Source organism: Meleagris gallopavo, chromosome 1 (genome assembly GCF_905368555.1).
Source record: "Meleagris gallopavo chromosome 1, MGAL_WU_HG_1.1, whole genome shotgun sequence".
NCBI classification, from domain to species: domain Eukaryota; kingdom Metazoa; phylum Chordata; class Aves; order Galliformes; family Phasianidae; genus Meleagris; species Meleagris gallopavo.
Window position 1 is genome coordinate 19,340,461 of NC_139404.1, and position 22,411 is coordinate 19,362,871.

Consider the following 22,411-nt stretch of genomic DNA (forward strand, 5'->3'; position numbering starts at 1 on the left):
TGTCAGTACACAATTTCCACAAAATATCCCAAGGTGGAAAGGACCCATAAGGATCACTAAGTCCAATTCCTGGCTCCACAGAAGACCACCCAAAACTGAGACCATATAACTAAGAGCATTATCCAGACACTTCTTGACCTCCAGCAAGATTAGTGCCCTGGGGAACTTATTCACCAGCAACCCTCCGGTGAATAACCTTTTCTTGATATCCAACCTGACCCTTCCTTGATGAAGCACCATGCCATTCCTTTGGGTACTGTCACCAAAGAGTAGAAATCAATGCCAGCCCCTCTGCTCCTTCTCCTGAGGGTATTGAATGTCATGTTGAGATCTTCCCTCTCCTCTTGACTAAACAAACCAAGGGAATTCAGCTGCTCCTCATACACCTTCTCCTCAAGACATTTCACCATCTCTAGCCCTCCTTTGAACACTCTAATACTGGGGCACCCAAAACTGCACACAGTACTCAAGGTGAGATCACACAGTGTAGAGCAGGAAAATCCCTTTCTATACCTAGATAGGAATGCTGGGCCTGATGCACCCCAGAATGCAATTGGTCTTCTTGGCCATAGTAATGGATGTGGTTCAAATTGCTGTTGATCAAGACTCCCTCAAATCCCTTTCAGTGAGGCTGCTCTCCAGCACCTTATACCCTGTCTGTATATATAGACATGGTTGCCCCTTCCCACATGCAGAACTCAGCACTTACTGTTATCAAACTTCGTGCATGTGGCGATTGTCCAGCATTCCAATTTGTCTAGGTCTCCCTGCAAGGCCTCTCTACCCTTGATGAAGTCAACAGTTCCTCTAAATCCAGTATCATCAGCAAGCTTGCTCAACATACATTCTAGTCCTACATTCAAGTCATTTACAAAAATATTAAAAAGAACTGACCCTAAAATGAAGCCCTGGGAAAACACACTACTGACTGGCTTCCAACATGATGTAATCTCATTTCCTATAACCCTTTGGATCTGACCTGTCAGACAATTGCTCACCCATTGAATTTCTTTTGTCTAGCTACATGCTGAACATTAGTCCAGAAGGACAGAATATCAAAAGCTTTAATGAAATCCAAAAAGTTGACACCAACTCTCACTCCTTGGTTAGGCTAGATGGATGACCTTGTTATAAGAGGAAAGGACCTTTCTCTCACAAACTCATGTTAGCAATGACTGCATGTCCTTCAGGTATTTTTCAAGAACTCATGGCATAATTTTCTCCGTAATTTTGCCAGGCACCAAAGACAGACCTGTAATTACCAGGGTCATGTTTCTTGTCATGCTTGACAGTTGGAAGATTTGCCAGCTTCCATTCAAAGGGACCTCTCCAGATTCCCAACGCCACTGGAGAACAGAGATGTCTCATGATGACATCAGTGAACTCTGACTACCCTAGGATGAAACCCATCAGGTACCACGAACTTACATGCATCCAGCTGGAATAGAAAATTCCACAATCCCAGTGTTGACTGGGAGCTGGTTGTTACCACAGTTATAATCCTCTAACTTGAGTCACCTGGAATCCCAGAGCACCATGAGTGCTGATGACCAAGGCAAAGAAAGAAGGCATTAAATGTCTCTGCTTTGTCTTTATCTGTTTGTAAGGTGACCATTCTCATCAAGTAACAAATGTTCTCTCTGATTGTCCTTTTGCTGTTAACATATTAAGAAAACCTTTTTATTCTGCCCCATAGTACTGGCCTACTTAAGCTGTAACTGAGCTTTAGCCATACTATTTTTTTCTTCTACAAAGAGAAATAGCATTTCTGTGGTCCTCCCATGTTACCCAACCTTGCTTCCCAACCTTGCAACTATACGCTTTTTCTGCAATTTTGCATACATGAGTTTTATTCTAACCGTTCTTAGTTTCATCTAAGTAATTAAAAGTTCCTTATGGAGTTTCAAACCCTATAGCGGATGCAAAACATAACTGTTAAAAGCAAGATAGGCTGTCATACATAGCTCTAAATACTTAAGAGAAATACTTACGAAACTTCAGAATGAAATGTGGAAGAACTGTATTCATAGCAGCTATAATGGGAAAAATGTAGTTTACACCCGTGTACATGAATGCTAGAAAAGTTTTGAAGAGTGTTTGTGTCCAGAGGTACTTTCACACAATTTGCATTCATAAACTACATAGTTTAATATCCTCTTCACACTCTTGCAAACTAACAGGTTTAACATTATTACAAAACATACTTGCATCTACATTTCATGCTCATGTGGGGTGTCAAAAAGTACCTTCTTAACGATAGCAATGTATATGCCACCACTGACTCCACCATAAACAAACTTACTGACTGAGGTATTTAGGAAAAGGCAAAATACTGATGAAAATTTCTAAAAGTAAGACTGTTATTATCTAGATTTTTTTCAAGCACTGCGCAGAAAGGAGTATCATACGGCTGCAGTCATCCACAAGGGCTTTATCAAGGCAAATAAGACGACCTAATTTAACCCACTTCACCTTTGCTCTTTGGACTCATTCGCTGCTGCCTATCACGTACATCATTCCAATTCCAACTGTGTAAGGAACAAAGAAAGCTACTTGAATACTACATGTCCTTTCTTCAGATAAGGAAAGGAAACTCATGGAAAGCAAGTTCCAAATCATTTAAGCATACATGTAGATTTAAAAGGGCTTTTCCCTGCTTCCTTCCATACCACTGTGCAGCCAAATCTATCTTGCAGTTTTTACCAGCCCCCTGTATGTGTGCACATATGTCAAACTTCCAGAATCTAATTAAATTAGATTGGTTTCAAAGATATACAACTGAGTAAGAGTGCCAGCATGAATAAGTTTAAGTTGTTTCACTATTAAATCAAGTTGATTTCCTTAATCTTTTGACTTTTCTACTTCATCTTTAAGTCTATCATATCAAAATTCCCATATCACAAGAGGAACTGCGGATTCCTAAAAGAATTCTGAGTTGCTACACTGAAATTCCATCTGGGGTGATAGGGATGATGGTCCCTATGCCAGCAACTCTAATGAAAGTTACATTTTCTAAGTATTGTTATATCAACTTGCAAGTGTTCAGATGAACTAAACTGCAGCACTGATTTCTGCTGGTGCTTCACTTTATACGATCTTACTCCTCAAGAAATGATCCAATGGAAAGTTCAGTATCTGGTAGATTTCTGGAGGCATTTCATCTAGTCTACTAGGCTTTCATCTAAGAAATAGAGTGCATAGAGGATGCCCAAGCTCCCTCACAGAGTTCTGCCTGAGAAGTCCATTCCAAATCTGCATAGCAAATACCATTATTTTAAGTAATCCACTTCTGCCAAAAATTGTACTTGTGCCACAAAAGAATTGTACATGAAGGAAAAGATAACCACTAGAATTTTAGACAGTTTAAGTTGTTGCATTCACTGATAACCTGACAAAACTCAGAACTCCGGGAACTTCAGAGGGAAAAAAAAGTGAGAAGCAGGAGCAATTTCTGTATGATGTTAACTTACAGTAATATAAAGAAGAAAGTAGCCATAAGTTACATAATCAACATTTTGAATAAACGACTTGCTGTTAATAGTCTGGCAAGCCCCTTAAATCTGAGAATGACTGTGCTAATGCAAGTATAGGAGAATCACCGCTTGGGTGCTCTTATACCAAACACTGAAAATGAGATTTATCCCATCTAACTTCAGGCCTTTATTAGTCACCTGCAGATTTCAGCTACAAATACAGACATCAGACCCTAGGTGTAAGTTCAGAATCTATGCTCCCATCATGATATTTGACAACTGTCCTGCTCAGAAAAAAGCAAGCCTTCTTCTGACAGGTTCTTGGCAACACCAGGAAAAGCATTCAGAGATAAGTCAATAATAATATACTGAAAGAAAATTTGAACTCATCCAGCTGGTGAAAGAGATCTCCACCAATACAGCATTCCAATAAGCAACCTAGGCCCAAGAGATAAGCAACCTTCAGTGGCTGGCCTTTATATGAACCCAGGTTGTCTGCATCCAGGGCCCACCCCTTCTGGTAACCTGGGGAGCACAGCTGCAAACAATCTGCCTGTGCTCCCTGGGCCAGCCACACACTTCCACTAGGTGCTCAGTCACCATTTCAAGCCCTGACCTAAAGTTCCCATGCACAAATCGAGTCAGCCGTGTTAAAGCTACTGAGATAGTCAAACCTGAATGACTATTTTCGGATGATCTGAAAAGCTTTCTCCTCCCTTCTAGTTGTATTGACTATATTTAAATCAGTTATATGACTTTTGCTGTTTAGCGTCATTATATTCTTCCGGTGTCCAAGATGTCAGCTGAAGGCTTCATATATGACATGGAACCTATGGGAGACATACACCCTTTTGGCGCAGCAGTGGGAAACCATGTTGGGTACTCCAAAATGGTTCTGATGACAGCTGTGCTAGGCATCTGAGCTACTTCCTCATTAATTAAAATGGAAAACTAAATATCTGTTTCACATGAAGTCACCTTTCTCTATGCATGTATACTTAGTGCCTCAGTTTCTCTCAACATGGATGTATAATGCTTTTGAGAAATTTATACCTATGCTCTTGCTCATTCATGCCTGGATTCTCTCAAGCCACCAGTTGTATTTACCAGTATTGACTTGGCCTTTGTGAGCAGGCATCCATGCATCTCAGTACGAAGAGCTTCCTGACCAGAAACAGAAAAAAGGCTTGTCAGGGAACATAAGTACTAGTGAACTCTGGACTGTATGTTATTAACATACAGTCAGTAAAGGTGCCTAATACATAGCATGCACAACTTAATTCATGAATTGCAGAGACTCATCCAGAGATGTTTTATTGAGTGCAGGTTCTCTCAAAGAAAATATTAAGATATTACAACGTGTTCCTGAAAAAGTACTGTATTTTGATTTACTTCATTTGACTTGTATTGTTTGTCTCGCATATTTGTGTGAATAACTGAAAACCTTTATCTCCCAGACTCCTACCCCCACTTCAGGAGACCATTGTGCAGTTGAGCCTTGGCCTTACACAATGCACTGTAAATCCTCAGTCCACTGTCTGGACCTGTGCTTGCTCTGCTTGCATTTCATCATGACAGGAAATGTATAAACTCTGAGTCAAGTGTACCATAGACCTAAAAGAGTTTTATCATAACAAATTGAGCAAAGACCCTTTGGGTCATAACTTATTTGTATCATCTGATTAGGGGCTGAGACAAGGTAAGTTCAGGTGTACTTTAAAAAAACTGTAAAAACACTATGTACAAAGGTCACTCTGAATGTAATGCCTTTTATTTATTTCCATGGAACAACAGATACAAAGAGAAAAGAACACTATTTGATAGAGCAAATTCTCAGCTACAAAACATTCTTTTCCAACACAGCACCATTAAGCTATGCCTTCTTGACGGCGATGAAATGAGCCTGCATGCCATACTCGTAAAAATCTGCACCAGCAAAGGTGACCCACTGTCTCTCTTGCCACTGCTGAAATGTATCAACCACTGCCTCACTGAGCTCACATCCACTGTTTGGTCTCCATAACTGTTCATCAAGTGTCAATGAATATCAGTAGTTGCAGTTTTACCGCACAGAGGGATTCAATGACACACCTTTGCTTCATATGCTGATCTGTGTCAGACACCCTTTTGTCAGGCTGCCTCTCTTCTGTCATCTGTCATGCGTCAACAAGATGTAACAGAATGTTGGCAAGAAGGTTCAGTCTCTACTACCATGCCACAAACATTCATCTCTGACTTTGTAGAGCAACATAAAATAGGAAACGTTACTTTAGAGCAGCCCTCATAACTAAATTTTCTCAATAGCTTTAGCCAAGTTTCATCTAAACTTCACTTGCAGTGTAACATTAAATATGGGAACAGAAAAACTCTGAAAATTTCATTGCTTCTTGTTTTGTTACAGAAACCCCAGGCACATTTGACTGGCATTTCATCACATGAAAAAGTCATAACCATAGACTCTCAAAAAAGTAACTTGAGCTACATAATAACGTAAAAATTTTAAGGGTGCAAAGCTATTGCATTCTGTTCTGTATTAATGTAGCATTTTGAATTCAACCTCTGCAGCAGTTTGAGAGAACGACTGGACACAATGGGCCAAAACTTCTTTACCCAGACAGGATTGCATCATCCTTCAAGTAAGATGGAGAAAATACTTTGGCTTATACTTACATGCTAATACCTTATCTTATTTCATAAGGGAAGATTTATCCAGGTCATAATAAACACCTAACAACTTCTTGTAGCTGATAGGATTATTATATTTTACATCTGTAGAGGTAAAGCTCTGTAAATCATTGAAGAATCTCGAGGGTGGTGTATGTCCTATAGCTCTTTGGTTACATTTTGACAGGGAGGTGTCTTTGGACTGAAGTGTATTAGGTCTCATTTTCAACAAATAAAGGACAGTATATTAAAAACATTAAAAAAACTGATTATGTATATCAAAAACATTTAAAAACTGATTACGTAACTAACTTCAATTCTAAAAAGAAGATAATAAGTTGAAAGTGAAGTCTCTTTCAGTCAACATTTTAGTAGAAGTTGCATAGTTCTATGATTAATGATTTATTCAAATTTGGTAATATAAAACCTAATCACATAGATAGAGCTTTCATAGATATGCTTAATAGCCTCTTTTCCTATAGTTTGTCAGGGCACATACTGCACAAAGGTAATGAAAAATAACTACAATATTGTACAGCAATCAAAAAAAAATTGAGAATCAGTTAAAATATGCAGTTACATTATAATATACTTTTGGCAATTTGACCTGGTCAGCATTTTAAGATTAATGTAACATTTATAATTGTAAATGAGAAAATCAGATTCAGAGCACATTAAAAAAGAAAGTAATTGTGATGTTTAGTGTGCACAGTTCTCTGAATTGTGGTGACTAGGAGGTTCTGTCTTGTAACCTGAATTGCGCTGAAGACAAAGTACTTTTTTATACTATTTTCTGTCTTTCTCTTCAGAGACTCGAGACCCAAACCTCCATGCATCACAGAGGAATAGAATTTGTAGCTATTTTTCTGGTTATATATATAATCATACATATATGATAATTATATAATTATATAATTATTAAAGATATACAAACTGTTTCACAAACAGTGAGATAGAAACTGGTTGGAAGAAAATAAACAAAGGAGCAAAACTGAGATAAGCCTTACCCTTTTCATGAAAATGATTTAATATTGTAATCCGCATAGCTTTTATAGTAGGAGCTTCTTCCACATGGCAGCCAATACATCCTAAATAAATCCTTTCTGTAGTTTTTGGGCTCAAGCCCATACAGGTCAGTTAAATCACATTATTGCATGCAGATGCTGAAAATACTGCTGGTCTCAGCACTCTTCAGTCTCATTCTTCATTCTGCTTATCCTGACGGAGAGTGTACACATAAAAAGACTTTAAGAGATTCAAACTCCAGAAACACATATTCCTGCTGTAATGAGTAATTGGACCCCTGTCTAACTCAGTGGACAGAAGATGATATTATAACATTTTCCTATAGGAAAAAATAAATTATATGACAACGATCATTTCCAAAGAGGGAAAAAAAAAAAAAAAGAACAGAGCATGAATTATTTAACCTCTGCAAACCAAAACAATCATACATTAATTCCTGTTGCCCATTTGCTCTCTTAATTCCATTAAATTGCTTCAAATATTTCTCCTCACCCTGCTCTTTCTTCAGAGCCATTTTGCTTCAGAAGGAAGAAATTGTAATGTGAATTCAAGTGCATTTGGTTATACTATACAATTTATAAGCATAATTTTGTTAAATTATACTTTGTGATATTTTCATCAGTAAGAAGAATTTCATTCTATTAATATGTTAATATTGTTGAATATTACCATACATAAAAGTTCTGTGCCAGCTAAGAAAAGGAACCATCGCATCTTAGAAATATTGTCTTCTTTATGGAGATCAGTGATAGGACCTGAAAGAAAAATAGGAGTCTGCATTGGACTGAACATTAGAAAATGGCTTTTCACCAAGAAGGATGTCAGGCATAGGAACTGGATGCCCAGGGCAGTAGTCATAGCACCAACCCTTCTGGAGTTCAAGAAACATTTGGACATTGCTCTCAGACAGATGGTCCGATTTTGGGGCAGCTCAGTGTAGTGTCAGGAATTGGAATCAATGATTTTTATGGGTCCCTTCCAGGCCAAGGTATTATATGATCCTACAATTCTATGAAATATTGAGTTACAAATGACTTTAGTTTAAATTAACTGAATAACTGCAATAAAAATACTATGATTTCTATGGATCTTTGTGAAACAGCAAAAAATCTACATAAGTCACCGTGAAAGTAATGCCTCCTAATTTATATTGTATTTCCATGGAAATTACAACAATGAACACAGTAACACTAATTGAAAGAGCAAATCCTCAGCTACAAAACACTGTTTTTCAACATAGTCACCGTCACTGGCCAATTTGTCTGAATGAGCTGATAAAGATGTACTTCATTTTGTGATGTGCCAGCTGTGCATGGCCAACCTGAACATGGCTTATGTTCCACACTGCTGTCACCATTGCTGAAACACACCATCCACTACCTCACTGTGCTCGCATCCACTACTTGATCTTCATAACTGTTCAGCAATTGTCGATGAATGTCAGTGAGTGCAATTTTTCCCACATGGAATAATTCAGTGACTCCCTTATTTCACGTGTACGTCCAGGTCAGATGCCCTTTTGTCAGACTGCCCCTCGATGCCATCTGTTGCATGGCAACAAAATGTAGTGGAATATTGGTGGAAAGGTTCAGCTTCTGCTGCCACACCTCCAACAACCACCTCTGATATCATAGGCAAGCATAATAAAATAGGAAACTGATTTTGGAGCAGCCCTCATATGTTTCCTACAAACAACACATCCAGTCTAATTCACTGCCACTAATTTCTTGATATTCTCACATTCAGTGCTTTACTCACAACTTCTTCTCTATCCCTATAAAATATCTTAGTAGAGGCAGGTATGTCCCAATCACACAGATTAATTTCATTACATTACCAATGGAAAGGTCAAATCAAAATTAGGAAGATTAGGAAGGAAAAGGGGACAAAAGACAAAAAAATGGTTTGGGTCTTAACTGCAAATGGCTTGATTTTGGCTTATATGAAAACTCTCCAGTTCCCCACCTGACTTGCTTCTGCAGTTGCTGTAGCTACTGTTACTTTGAGAAGCATTCTTCTTCTCGAAGAAAAACTGTGAAAGTTGAACTTTGTAATTTTAAAAAATAACACTGAAAAGTTGCTGACACACTTCACTCATATTATATTTTATTTCAATGTGCACATATGTGTATGTATGTGTGTAAAAGAAGAAGGAATCTAAATTAAATATGAAACTTGAAACACGTATTATGAGATGCCTTTTATTGGAGGAACCAGTAGTCTCAATTTACGATTGCAGCTTTGCAAAGATAGAAATGGAAAGATAATTGAAGGAGATCTTTAAAAGAAAATTGTTTGAAGGGTAAACTGATGTCCTAGAGGAAAAAGGTGACAAGACACAGAGTGACAAAGTTATAAGGATAGTCTCAAACTGAAAGCAAGATCATTATTCTTTCAATCTCCCTTGACTTCCCTGATTTTGATTGTGACCTCAGGGCATGTCTGCAACATACACAGTAAATAATAAACAATGCAATAGGTGTTCAAGGCATTCTCTATTTCAGGAGAGCTCTTGACCTATGAACATTCTGGAAATAGTTTTTTAGGCACTGTCATAAATAAATTGGATCATTTGTTGCTGGAGGGAGCCATTCCGGCAAGTTTTTTCAGGACATAAAATAGGCTACGATTGTTGGCAGTGGTTCAAAATGCGCTTTTGCATGCACTGAAAAGACATCAAAAACCCAAATGAATGGGACTGGGGGGAAAAAAAGAAAAAGAAAAAGAAAAAAAAAGAATGCACATATTGAAAAAAAAAAGCAACACATATTTATATTCCTCTTATTTCATATTTAGGGCAAAGCTTCAAGATTTTGCCGTATTAACAATATAAGAGTTAAGAGCTCAGGCCAGGAAAAAATGGTGACTCCCCATTTCAACTTCCTCCATAAATAGAAAGAATTAAAAACTTTTTAATATTTCTAAAACTCAAATATGCTACTGAAATTTAAATTTCACAGTATTTGACTTTAGGAATATTATAATACAAAAGTTTTGCTAAAGAATTCTGGAAATTCCTTAACAGAGAGTCTCCTTGAAGGCAGATGTCCTGGAATTTCTAGGATCACAAGGGTGCTCAAGTATTTTGCATCACATTTTAAAAAGTAATTGAAGTAATATTTCTAAAACAGGAAACATACAGCTATTTCCCACCTCAGTGTCTCGTAGTTGGTGACCAACACCAACGTAGTTGTTTGCTAGCTTATGTACAGAATCCTTCAGTTCTGAAAAAATGCTAATTCCTTTCTGTGTAGTGAACAAGACTGAGCAGGAAAAATTGCAATTGTATTCAGCAGTTGTACGTCTTTCCTGGTGATTGTTTTGTAGAATGGAAGAGCAATAAAAACAAACCTTTCCTAATGAAGAGTGTCAACCAGTTTTCTCTATCTGGAGTTAGACATATTTCCAGAAGAGGTGAACGCTGCCACAATTAATAAAATTTATAATGAAACACAAGGAATATAGTTCAAGTGTAGGAAGTAGTCTAGAGAATTCTTCTGACTTAGAGGAGGATGTATATTTGTCCTGAAACCCATACAACTTTCATTTGCACATTTCCTTCTTCAAATGCAAAAACTCCATACTGAGAACAAAAGTAGTTTATAGATTGCCCCACCCACTCATCTTGACTACTCGGCAGATTGCACTGAAGCTGGAGATCCAATAAATACCAGAAATCTCAGCTATCTGACAGTTTATCAGAGCAGTTATTCAAAAATAAGCAGTTATTCAAAGAATCCAAGGACTCCTGTAGCTGATGCAATAGTCTTCTCAACCAATCATGTAAAAAATTCAGAACCTTGTACAGAAGAAAGTGAGCTTGCCTAGATGTTTTCCAAAGGAAAGTTTTCATGAAATTCCCTGACATGCACAAGTTCTGGAGCATACAAATTTCAGTGAACATTTACTTGTTACTGCAGCCAGTATTTGTATTCTCTGACATAATTTCCAAAGAATGGTGGTACTCATCCAAGTAATCCCTTTTTTTTTCTCTTGTCTAGGAATCCAGCTAGTTACCCAACTCCAGATATGAAAGCTTATGCTTGCTTGCTTGGCTTAGACATACTATCTTTCTATGTGAAGGTCCTCTTTATTTGTGCAAGACTGGCCTCTTCATCCAAACTGTATTTTCCAAAAGTTCGAAAATCACTTGTTATGCCTTACAGTACAGCAAAACACCAAAATCACATTGTTTGGCCATTCCTTTAAAAACCTAGTGGTAAGAACATGTGTCTCATGGAATTGATAGTGCTGCTCAGAAACATCCCCTTGAAACTTCTTTTAAAAATACATAGATTCTGTATAATTCAAAAATTTGCAGAGAAGTCCAGCGTCACTGAGTACTTGCCAAGTCTCCTGCAGCAGTTTAGTTCAGAATCGGGGATTCCAAGCTTGCCAATGTACGTCAGCTGGAAAAGATATAAATATAACACTGGGAACATTATATAAATATAACATTGGGAAGCAGGATGGGAGAAAGTTGCTGTTCCTTTCCTGTTTATCTCTGCGGTGGTGAGCACACAGAAGTTTGTTGGGTTTTGTTTGTTTGTTTGTTCTTAGTTTTGTTGTTGTTTTTGTTGTATTGTTTTGTTTCACAGAATCACAGAATCACAGAATTGTAGGGGTTGGAAGGGACCTCTAGAGATCATCGAGACCAACCCCCCTGCCAAAGCAGGTTCCCTACACCAGGTCGCACAGGTAGGCGTCCAGGCGAGACTTGAATATCTCCAGAGAAGGAGACTCCACAACCTCCCTGGGCAGCCTGTTCCAGTGCTCCGTCACCCTCACCGTGAAGAAGTTCTTACGCACATTCGTGCGAAACTTCCTGTGCTGCAGCTTATGTCCGTTTCCCCTCGTCCTGTCTCCACGTACCACTGAAAAGAGACTGGCCTCACCACTATGGCCGCCACACCTCAGATATTTATAAACCTGGATCAGGTCCCCTCTCAGTCGTCTTTTCTCAAGGCTAAACAGACCCAGTTTACTTAGCCTTTCTTCACAGGGGAGATGCTCCAGGCCCTTCACCATCTTTGTGGCCCTCCGCTGGACTCTTTCCAAGAGATCCCTGTCTTTTTTGTACTGGGTAGCCCAGAACTGGACACAGTACTCCAGATGAGGCCTTACCAGGGCAGAGTAGAGGGGGAGGATCACCTCCCTTGACCTGCTGGACACGCTCTTCTTAATGCACCCCAGAATGCCATTGGCCTTTTTGGCCACGAGGGCACACTGCTGGCTCATGGCCAACCTGTCGTCCACCAGGACGCCCAGGTCCCTCTCTGCAGAGCTCCTCTCCAGCAGTTTGTTTGTTTATTTGTTTGTTTTTGTGCTATGCTTTCTAGAACTAAAGAAGTTTTGGTATTTATAGTAACAGAGCAGACAGCAAATATGAGATTGCACTCATCACACAATTAGGAACATTTACGTACAGCGTAAACTGAAATACAAGTACTTCACTTGTGCACAACCTAGGGATATTCAAGCCACAATATACCTACCACCAGTAGCAGTGAATTTAGACAATGTACAATGGCTAGATGAGGATTCAGAACCCTGCCAAGCACATTCCTCCTAATCAAAATATTCACTATTATTGGAATTTACTTAACTTTAACTGTTTTTCCTGCATCATTCAGTGCCAAGTGTCTGCTCAAATCTGATTCATTTCAACATTTCTGCAAAATTGGCCTGGTCATTTCTGAGAATGATAGCAGAGGAGAGAACATATATTGACTATTTAGAAAACCTCTTACATTTCTTTCAAATAGAAGTATGCATATCTCAAGCACACACATTTTCTTGGTAAGTGATGCACAAAACAGAATAAGGGAATAGAAATGAGGGGAAAAGAAGAAGCAGACCTGGTGGAAGTGCTCACCAACTAATTTCAATAATTTATAGTAAGTCTTGGTCAACCAGGAATGTTCCAGATGACTGGAAACTTGTCAATGTGATGCCTATCTACAGGAAGGGTCAGAAGGAGGATCTGGAGAACTACAGATCTGTCAGCCTGACCTCAGTATTGGGTAAGGTTATAGAGCAAACTATCTTGAGTGCAATCATTCAGCATGTGCAAGGCAAACATGAGATAGGGCTTAGCCAGCATGGCTTCATGAAAGGCACGTTCTGCTTGACCAACTTTGTCTTCTTTGACCAGATGACCTGCTTAGTGGATTTAATCTACCTTGTCTTCAATAAAGAATTTTACACTGCCTTCCACGATATTCTCACAGTGGAGTTGACAGCCTATGGCTTGGACAGGTTTACTTTTTCGTGGGTAAAAAAACTGGCAGGATGTCCACGCCCAGAGTGTGGTGATGAATGGAGTTAAATCCAGCTGGCGACCTGTCACTAGTGGTGTTCCCCGGCAATGAGTATTGGAGCCTGTCCTGTTTAATATCTTTATTGATGATCTGGATGAAGAGATGTGCTCTCAGTAAGTTTGCATGAGACATCATACAGGGAAGAAGTGTTCATCTGCTCAAGAGTAGAAAGGTCCTACAAATGGATCCGAACAGGCTGGATCAGTGGGCAGAGGCCAATTGTATGAATTTCAACAAGTCCAAGCTCCAGCTTCTGCATTTTAGTCACAACAACCTCAGACGTTGCTACAGGCTTGGAACAGAGTGGCTGGAAAGCTGCATGGAGGATAAAGATGTGGAGATGTTAGTCAACATCCATCTGAATATGAGCCAGCAGTGTGTTCAGGTGGCAAAGAAGGTCAATGGCATCGTGCTGTGTATCAGAAATAGTGTAGTAAGCAGGTCTAGAGAGGTGATTTTTCATCTGTACTTGTCACTGGAGAGGCAACATCTCTCCAGAGGGTAATGTGTCCAGTTTTGGGTCCCTCATACAAGAAAGACATTGAGGCCCTGGAAGGTGATGGAGTCACAGTCCCCAAGTGTTCAAGAAACATATGGTTGTGGCACTGAGGGACATTATTTAATGAGCATGGTGGTGATGAGTGACAGTTGGACTAGACGTTCTTAGAGGTCTTTTACAGTCTTAAAGGTTCTATAATTCTATAAAGAGAAAATAGTAAAATAAAATCTATCTTCCTGTTCTAGATTATTCTTTTTATATATGGTATTCAAGATATTAATTCCCTAGAATCCATGGCATAAATTCATCAGATCTTACCTTAAATACTGTATAAGAAAACAACCTCTCCAAACTCTATTTTATTTTCAGGAAGATGTATTTTCACATTGTTTTCTGGTAGTATAAGAAAAATTGTATGATGTGATCCTACTAGAAATAATGTTATGATTTTATATGCCACTTGCATATTAGCCCAATACTTAACTGGTTGATAAACAGATATATTCCCTAATCATAGTGTACTGTGCAAAACATCAATGTTTGTTCTAGAAACATATACTGGCAATTAATAATGATGATTTAATACAAGTATCTGTTGCAAGTACTTTTCAGTTGCCTTGAATTTGTACAAGGTGAGAAAGCACATTCATATTTTCAAGGTCTTCTGCATCCAAGAGAGAGGAAATGAACCAAGGAGACTGACATAACACTGGTGTTTTCCCTTTATCAAATGAAAAGAGTGAAGAAAAAAAAAAAACAGGCAAACACAAGGAGATCTGTCCAGCTTCAGATATATTGAGCCATACAATTTCTATGATAACAGCACTAAGAGACTGCATTAGCACAGCCAGAAAATACAAGGAGATAATCAAATGACAGTGAAAATGGCAGGGTGGATAAATCTGGTCCAACAGGGAGTCTTTATTCAGAGAGGCTGATGCTGCTCTGCCGTGACGCAGTTCAGCGGGCTGCAGCGAGGCCAGCATGTGGCTTGGTGAGAACAATAGCGATTGACTACAGATGGGCACTTCCTCTCCAAGAACACTCCTTGCAGCTTGCTGGCAGTCAAGGATATGCAGACATACGCTCAAATCTCCATGGCAACGCCTTACTTTGGTGTGACATCAAGCCCAGATCAAAACTCCATAGGCGTCAGATAGTACATGCTGTTTCTTTTCTTGAATTAATAATATTGATTTAAAAGGCAGGTTCCATTAACTGTTTCCTCTCTACACTGGGGATAATTACTGTCTGTGGTGCCTGTATTATTCCAGTGATTTAAAAACAGGAAGTGCAGTTTTGAGTTAAATAATTCATGCTGTGCTGCTGCTCAGTCTGTTCTTAGAAGCAGAGTTATTGCCAGCTGGGCAAGGTAATTTCAGCGCAAGGGTGATAGGATTATGAAATGTCTAATTACCCTCTCATGTGATAAGATTACTTTTCTGAAAATGCTTTAATTCTTCCAAGCAGAGGCAAACAATCCAGATAAGTGACCAAACAAAAAAGCCTTCATGCATATTGCTGAGATTTTCTTTCTGAATGCAAGGAAAATTGCAGTCTAGGTTCCATTTTCCTTTACTCCCCTGAAAAAAAGCAGCATGAAGAAGCTTTTTTGAAAGTAAACATTCAATCACGAGACTCAGGTGGTGGAGAGGAAGTTCCTCGTACTTCTCTTTTGTAGTACCCCTTCAGTCAGTTTTAAAATGTTATCATTCACTGTGGGTTTCTCAGTTAATATTTCAAAGCTACAGTGTTAGTAGATGCAATACAGTGTCTCATGATGGGCTTGCTTGTAACACTGGAGGAAAATGGAACAGAAATCCTCAGGTTTCTGATATGCGCAGAATGCCTCAAGGAAGAAAATCTGAATAAACCAGGACATTGTCACTTCTGAGTGAGGGGTGGGAAGCAATGATCTTTTATTAACTAGGCAGAATATTTTTAGCAGCTGAACAAGTTTTTTTGTTCACAAAGGGAAACAAACTGCTTTGAGGATATATTAGGAGGCTCAGTATGTGATAGCATTCAAGAATGTCAAAGTAACACACATCTGTCTGGAAAGCAGGACAGCTACTGCCTAAGTAAATACTACTCTCTACGAAAGGTGTTGATTAGCTAACTTACTTGGAAATCCTGAAGTAGAACAGATTTCTTGTAGGAGTTGGAGTCTTGTTTAATTCTAACCTTGCACTGGGAAAAGACATAACACAATGAACTTCCATGCCACACTAGAAGGTACATATAGAACTCAGATTCTTACAGGATTAAGCAGTTGAAGAAGGCAAGAACGTACGTACTGCTTCAAATCAACATTTCATCTAACCCACTACCCTGCTTACAGGAACATCCAGAAGCTTAAGTCAGCAGAACAGAAGAAGAGGGATTGGGCAGGCATCCAACTGTAAAAACAGGGAGAAAGCAGCATTTTCCCCATTTTTTCCCACACAGATTTCTCTGCTGTGTGCTAATGGGGAGCTGTTAAGATTGAAATGCTTTATCTATTTAATAATTAATAATTTAATAATAATTAAAAAAGAATATTTATTTGTTTTGTACATTTTCCTATTGTTTTTATCCAGAACATCCTTTGGCAATAAGTTTGCTAGATCTAATAAGTAAGTAAAGATGTTTTCTTTTGCTTTGCTTTGAAAGTGGCACATTCTAAATTCATTCAGGACTCTGTATTTTCTAAACGGAGAAACTGAAGAGCTGATCTCTACAAAACCCTTCCATGTCATTAAGGAGCAGAGTTTCCATTCATGAATGATGTGGGAAAAGGCAGTCTAAACTTCTCTTGGTGGGTTTCTGAGTAAAAGTCATAGAAACATAGAATCATAGAATAGTTTGAGTTGGCAGGGTTCTTTAAGATAAATTAGTTCCAGTCCCCCTGCTGTAAGTAGGGACACCTCCCACTAGTCCAGGTTTCTCAAAGCCCCATCCAGCCTGGCCTTGAATGGCTCCTGGGAGAGGGCATCCCCATATAGGAAAAGTCTACATGGGAAAAACTAGTTCAGTTCAAATAAAACTTTGAGTCTTCTATTATATATTGATCAACAGAGCTAGCGAGAAGTTCCTTTGTCACAGATGTTAACAACCAGACTCCACCATGGAGTTTGTAATGGTGGCTGCTGCTGTGGTGTTCTTTCAGATATCCTCTAACAATTTGGAAGTAATAAAAAAAAAAAGGTTAAGGATCTTGCTAAGAGCCTGTAAGAACAAAACCATATATACAGGGCACAAGTAAAAAAGATTCTGCATTGAGATTAAGAAATAAGACATTAAAATTTATACATTTTTATTGTCTTTCCCTGTAACAGTACTGCAAAACTAGACAACCATATCTAAGAAGCTCATGATTACTTCAAACAAACCGGATCAATCTACAAAATTATACAGTAGGAATAGTTCAGTTTATTTGAAAGGCAAGGAACAAAAATTGAGCATTCTTAACTATGGAAAGCCAGGACCACTTTAAGAATCAGAATATGCTGAGACACTGAGTGCCATGTCTAATTTAAAGGGATTTCGGATTAATGTAATGTGATACCTCAGTCTGTATTTCATGAATGATCTGGACTGTGCGCACATGTAATATGGCATGTAACCTATGGTGGTGTTTTCCTCCAGTTATGTGTAGCATGAGAAACTGTCTGAGCTGTTGGCATTGTGCCTATTATATGTTGGCAGCTGTTAGTCATGGCCATCTTTCAAATTCATAATTTGGGTCTGAGCACTGTGAGGGGCTGTTTTCTGCATAACTCAGAGCAATTGGCATTTCTAAAAATGGATTGTTGAAATGTGCTAGTCATAACATTCTGTTTTCTTCTCCCCAATATCATGAAGCACATGCATAAATCAGCCACTTAGTCTAAATGAATTTTACTGTGAAGATCTGTGTCTTTCTCCCAGCTGTCTGTCAGCAGTACTGATTCTGTTTACACAGCTTTGGAATGAAAAATCAGAATCACATTAACTGATCTCAAGGAAAAGTAAAGGATATCAAGTATATTTTTCTCCCTTACATACACAAACATATATATACACACATATATCTTATGTATTTAATGCATATTTAATAGTATAGAATGTGAATACATATATAATGTATATACATATGTATATATGTAGATATGCCTGTGAAAAAATGGATGAGTTTTTTTATCTTTTAACAACACTAGGGTTTTGATTTTATCCTATCTTTCTTTTTCCACTATAACCATGTTGTATTCATAGACTGATACATCTATCATAGACTAAACCTAGGCCTATTGTAATGAGAAATATGCAAACATGAGACAGAAAGATGGAGTGTAAAGAGATATTAATATATACATAAAAATAAAAGTAGACGAGAAGAAAAAGGGAAGAACTAGAAAATTATTAATCAATTTTAAAGACAGTTTAAATACCAACATATCTTCTGACAACCAGAAATACAAGAGAGAATCACAGAACCATAGAGTCATAGAGCTGAATTGTAGGATATCCTGAGTTGGAAGAGACCCATAAAGATCACTGACACCAATTCCTGGCTCCACACAGGATAACCCAAAATTAAACCATATTTCTGTGAGAGTTGTCCAAATGCTTCTTGAATTCAGTGCCATGACCGTTACAGGCTCTGAGGAGCCTGTTCCAATGCCTGACCACCCTCTTGTGAAGAAGAACTTTCTCCTAATACTGAAACTGAACCTCCCCTGTTGCAGCTCCATTCCGTTCCTTCAGGTTGTCACTGGTCACCAGAGAGCAGAGAGCAGAGCTCAGTGCTGCCCTTCCGTCACTCTTGTGAGGAGCTGTAGTCCACCATGAGTCCTCCCCTCAGCCTCCTCTTCAGTAGGCTGAACAAACAAAGGATCTCAGCTGCTCCTCATATGTGTTGCCCTCTAGACACCCCACCATTCTTGTAGCCTTCCTTTGGATACTCTTTAATAGTTATATGTCCTTATATTGTGGTGCCTAAACCTACAGTTTCTTCAAGGCGAGGCTATACCACTGCAGAGAAGAGCAGGACAATCACTTCTTTCACCCAGTTGGCAGTGCTGGACCTGATGTACCCCAGGGCTCACTGCTGATTCATGTTCAACTTGACATCAACCAGAACCCACAGATCTCCTTCCACAAAGGTGCTCTCTAACTTCTCATCCCTCAGTCTGTACATATATCCTGCTGATGATTACCAAGGCTTCTAAGAGACCTTGTCCCTTCGACACAAGCAACCTATCCAAAGGGTGGGTTGCAATACAGGAGTGAGTGAAGCTGCTCTTTCGAAAATATTGGGAGGAAAACATTGGGAGGAATACATATTGGAGGAATATAGAGGAAAGCTCAATAGTAGTTTTATTGTGAAATTTTCATCTTTAGAATAATTTTAAGTTTTGCAATAGCCATCCGAAGCTACATCCAACCTTGGAAAACAGGAAAACAGTTAACCTGTTTCCCCACGCAGTGTAGCATAACTTAGAACTAGACTGCACAGACAGACATCAGACATTAGTATTATAGCCAAAACAGTTGTAGATTTATGAGAAGGATAGTCTTTATAGGAAGAAGCAAAATCTTTTCTCAGACCATGCTGTATATGGAAAGCAAGATAAGGATCATAAAAACTTTCAGAGCAGGTGAGCAGACTACACTGCTTTTATTCATGTGGAGCTTCTCTTATAAGATTTTTATAGCCCTTATAATTTCAGGCAGTTAACTAATGAAATATTTATATAATGTTGATTAATAGCATATTAAAACAATATTAGCATAATAATATTATCATTGCTTAAAGCTAAGTGATCTGCAGTAGAAGATCTAGGAAGTGGATAAACTTTCATAAAATTGCATGAACAAAAAAAAAAAAAACATGGAAGTAATACCCCAAAACAAAAGATATTGAATATCTTCTCAAAGCCAGATTGATTCTCAAATCTTTCCTCTCAAGTGTTTCAGGAATCATATAAAAAATGTATTTATATTCTTAGCAGCAATGTAGAATACACCGAGAATTAGAAGACAGTCTCTTCCCTACATTCTCTTTTCAATCTGTATTTTGACATTGGTTTCACAAGGCTTATACCATTGATCTATTTAGGACATTTATTTGTCAGACTATCATATTTTCATTATAGATTAATTTTGAGCACACTGGAAAGAGAATTTGAAGTCTCAAAGATAGTGAAATTCCTGCAAGTTTCATGAAGAGTGTTGGCTGACTAGAGGAGAGTACCAAGAAGGGAAAGGCAGGCAGAATTCATCTGTTATACATCTTGTTTTGGCAGCAGAATACATGTACCTACTGGTCAGCCAAGCATACTGACTAGCAAACAAAAATGTGCACAGCTTCGAGTAGTCACAGCTAATGACTAATTTCATCTGTTCTGTAGTTCATGGAAAAACCTACTCTTATAGCCTTATCTGCAGAAGTGTAATAATACAAAAATTTAGCAAAATTGTCAGTAAAGAAATGTTTAAAACATATGTTATTTTCTACTGTCTGGCTGATGTATCTCCGCTTTACAGATAGACATGTAAATATGGGAGAGGCCCATTTTATACAGAATGACATCTTACTCAATACATTGCAGACAGGCCACAATGGTATATTCAAAATACAACTTTTACTTCATCATCAAATGAAAACTAGGGCTCAGATCAATGGAGAATACAAGAAATAATCATCCTGCGCCTTTACTTGGTGTGTTAGGAACACCAGAGTGCTGGAAAAGTGCAATTGCCTGATGCTGGAAGCTGATTTGAAATCTTTGATCCACACTACTCTTCATCATGTTCCTGCCCATTTTTCTGCTCTCCATCCCCCAACTGTATCACCAAGCAATCAGACACATCAGGGACTATTCTACTAAAATCAGTTCTCTTTCCTTTGTGGATGGCTTTTAATGGAATGAAATGTGATCTGTGAACCAAATCTGAACCAAATCTGTGATTTGGTTGAGAACCATACACTATGTGGAAGTTTTCATCTGGAAGGAAACAGGGAGCTGATCCAGACTTAGCTAGTGAAACCATGTCTCTGACATACTTCACCAAACCACAGCTTGTGGTATTTGCCATGAGTGCTTTGCTGAAGATAATTTGCCCTGAGTACCTTGCTAAAAAGGCACACCGGAAAGCTAGGACTCTAAAAGAAGTGCTAAGAGAATTTATTTGCCCTGATTTGTGATCAGACTAGGATCCGCATCTTATTCCCTGTGCAATAGTTGTCCTAAAGGGGCATTTAGTAAGGCAGAGCATTTTATTAGTATATGAGAAAGAGGTTAATGCAGGAAGAGTAATTATTTCCTGGACAGAAAAATACTTTGAACACACATTTACTAATATCTGCATTGCAGAAGACAGGTGCAGTGATTTTGGAATTATTTTTGTTAGAAATCATAATTTGGCCCAAATACTTCTTTAAAACATGCTAGAAGATGTGCTAACTTCATGTACTATGTATAAAACACATATATATTAGTACACATTTGACTGAATTAGTAATTCCTTTATATCTTAATTTATACTGTTGTGTATATAAATTCTAACACTGCAATAATAAATCATGACACTATAAATACACTGACTTTCAAACCCTGACTTTTTAAAGGCACAGTTCTATTCTGAGCTGGAACAATATGCTGTCCTTGGAAGCCTATTTTGAAGCTTTTCTTTCAGTCCAGGTTTTCTTCGCACAGTGTTTTTTCACCAGTGCTCGTATTGACAGTGGCAGCAAGAGCAGAGAAGGCTTTTTGTGCAGAAGGGCTTTTTTGTTTGTTTATTTGTTTGTTTGTACATGTAAACAGCACTGAATGCCTGCAATTTCCTTTGAAGGACAGCAAGAAGTCTTCAGCTCCTCACACAAAGTGCTAGAAAATTGTTGTTCTTATAGCATGTGCCTGTCTGCCTACTTATCTCTTACTCATTTTTTCCTGTTTTCTTTCAGATTCTGTTGTTACCAAGTAACAGTTTTCCATGATGGAAGGGGGAAAAAGAAAAAAAAAAAAAGATAAAGAAGCTCTGCAGTGATTTATTAGCTTTTCAGGATTATTAGATAATACTATTTTCCTTTAATTTCACACTACATGTCGTTCTCCAAACAATGTAAGGAATAAGAAAGAAAAAGAAAAAAAAAAGCACAATTTAACAGGAAATCCCCTTCTTATGTACTGCATTTGCATGAGGGTGGCCAGGACTTGTACAGCACAGAGGTCCCACGTGCGTGCAGTCAACATGCTTCCAGCTGGAGACATCCTGCTAGCCCCTTGGAAATACCACCTGCATGTTAATGGGCAGGCAGTCTCTGGAGGTTGTCTCTTCATCTAGGATTTTTACTTAACAAGAAGGGGGAGGGAAGGAAAAGCTCTGAATTATAAAAGCAGAACAGGAAGCCCCCGAAGTGACAAAACACTGAATTATTCATTGTGCGATTTCTAATAGTTCTTGAA

The 22,411-nt window shown here is 38.4% G+C and overlaps 1 long non-coding RNA gene across 7 annotated transcripts in view; it reads right to left on the bottom strand.

Annotated features, from left to right (window-relative positions):
• Window positions 1-4,003: 4,003 nt before the first annotated feature.
• The window catches only part of LOC104917607 (uncharacterized), a 90,600-nt gene continuing 72,192 nt past the window's right edge, over window positions 4,004-22,411 (bottom strand). The window contains exons 11-12 of one of the 7 annotated variants that reach the window (XR_014881634.1): window positions 7,145-7,918; window positions 4,004-4,637 (exon numbers count right to left, since the gene is read on the bottom strand). This is a non-coding gene — a long non-coding RNA (uncharacterized LOC104917607). Of the gene's footprint in view, window positions 4,638-4,904; window positions 7,919-14,883; window positions 15,847-16,106; window positions 16,173-22,411 lie in introns of those variants that run through there. The other 6 variants (XR_014881629.1, XR_014881631.1, XR_014881635.1 and 3 more) reach the window with 6 other exon arrangements.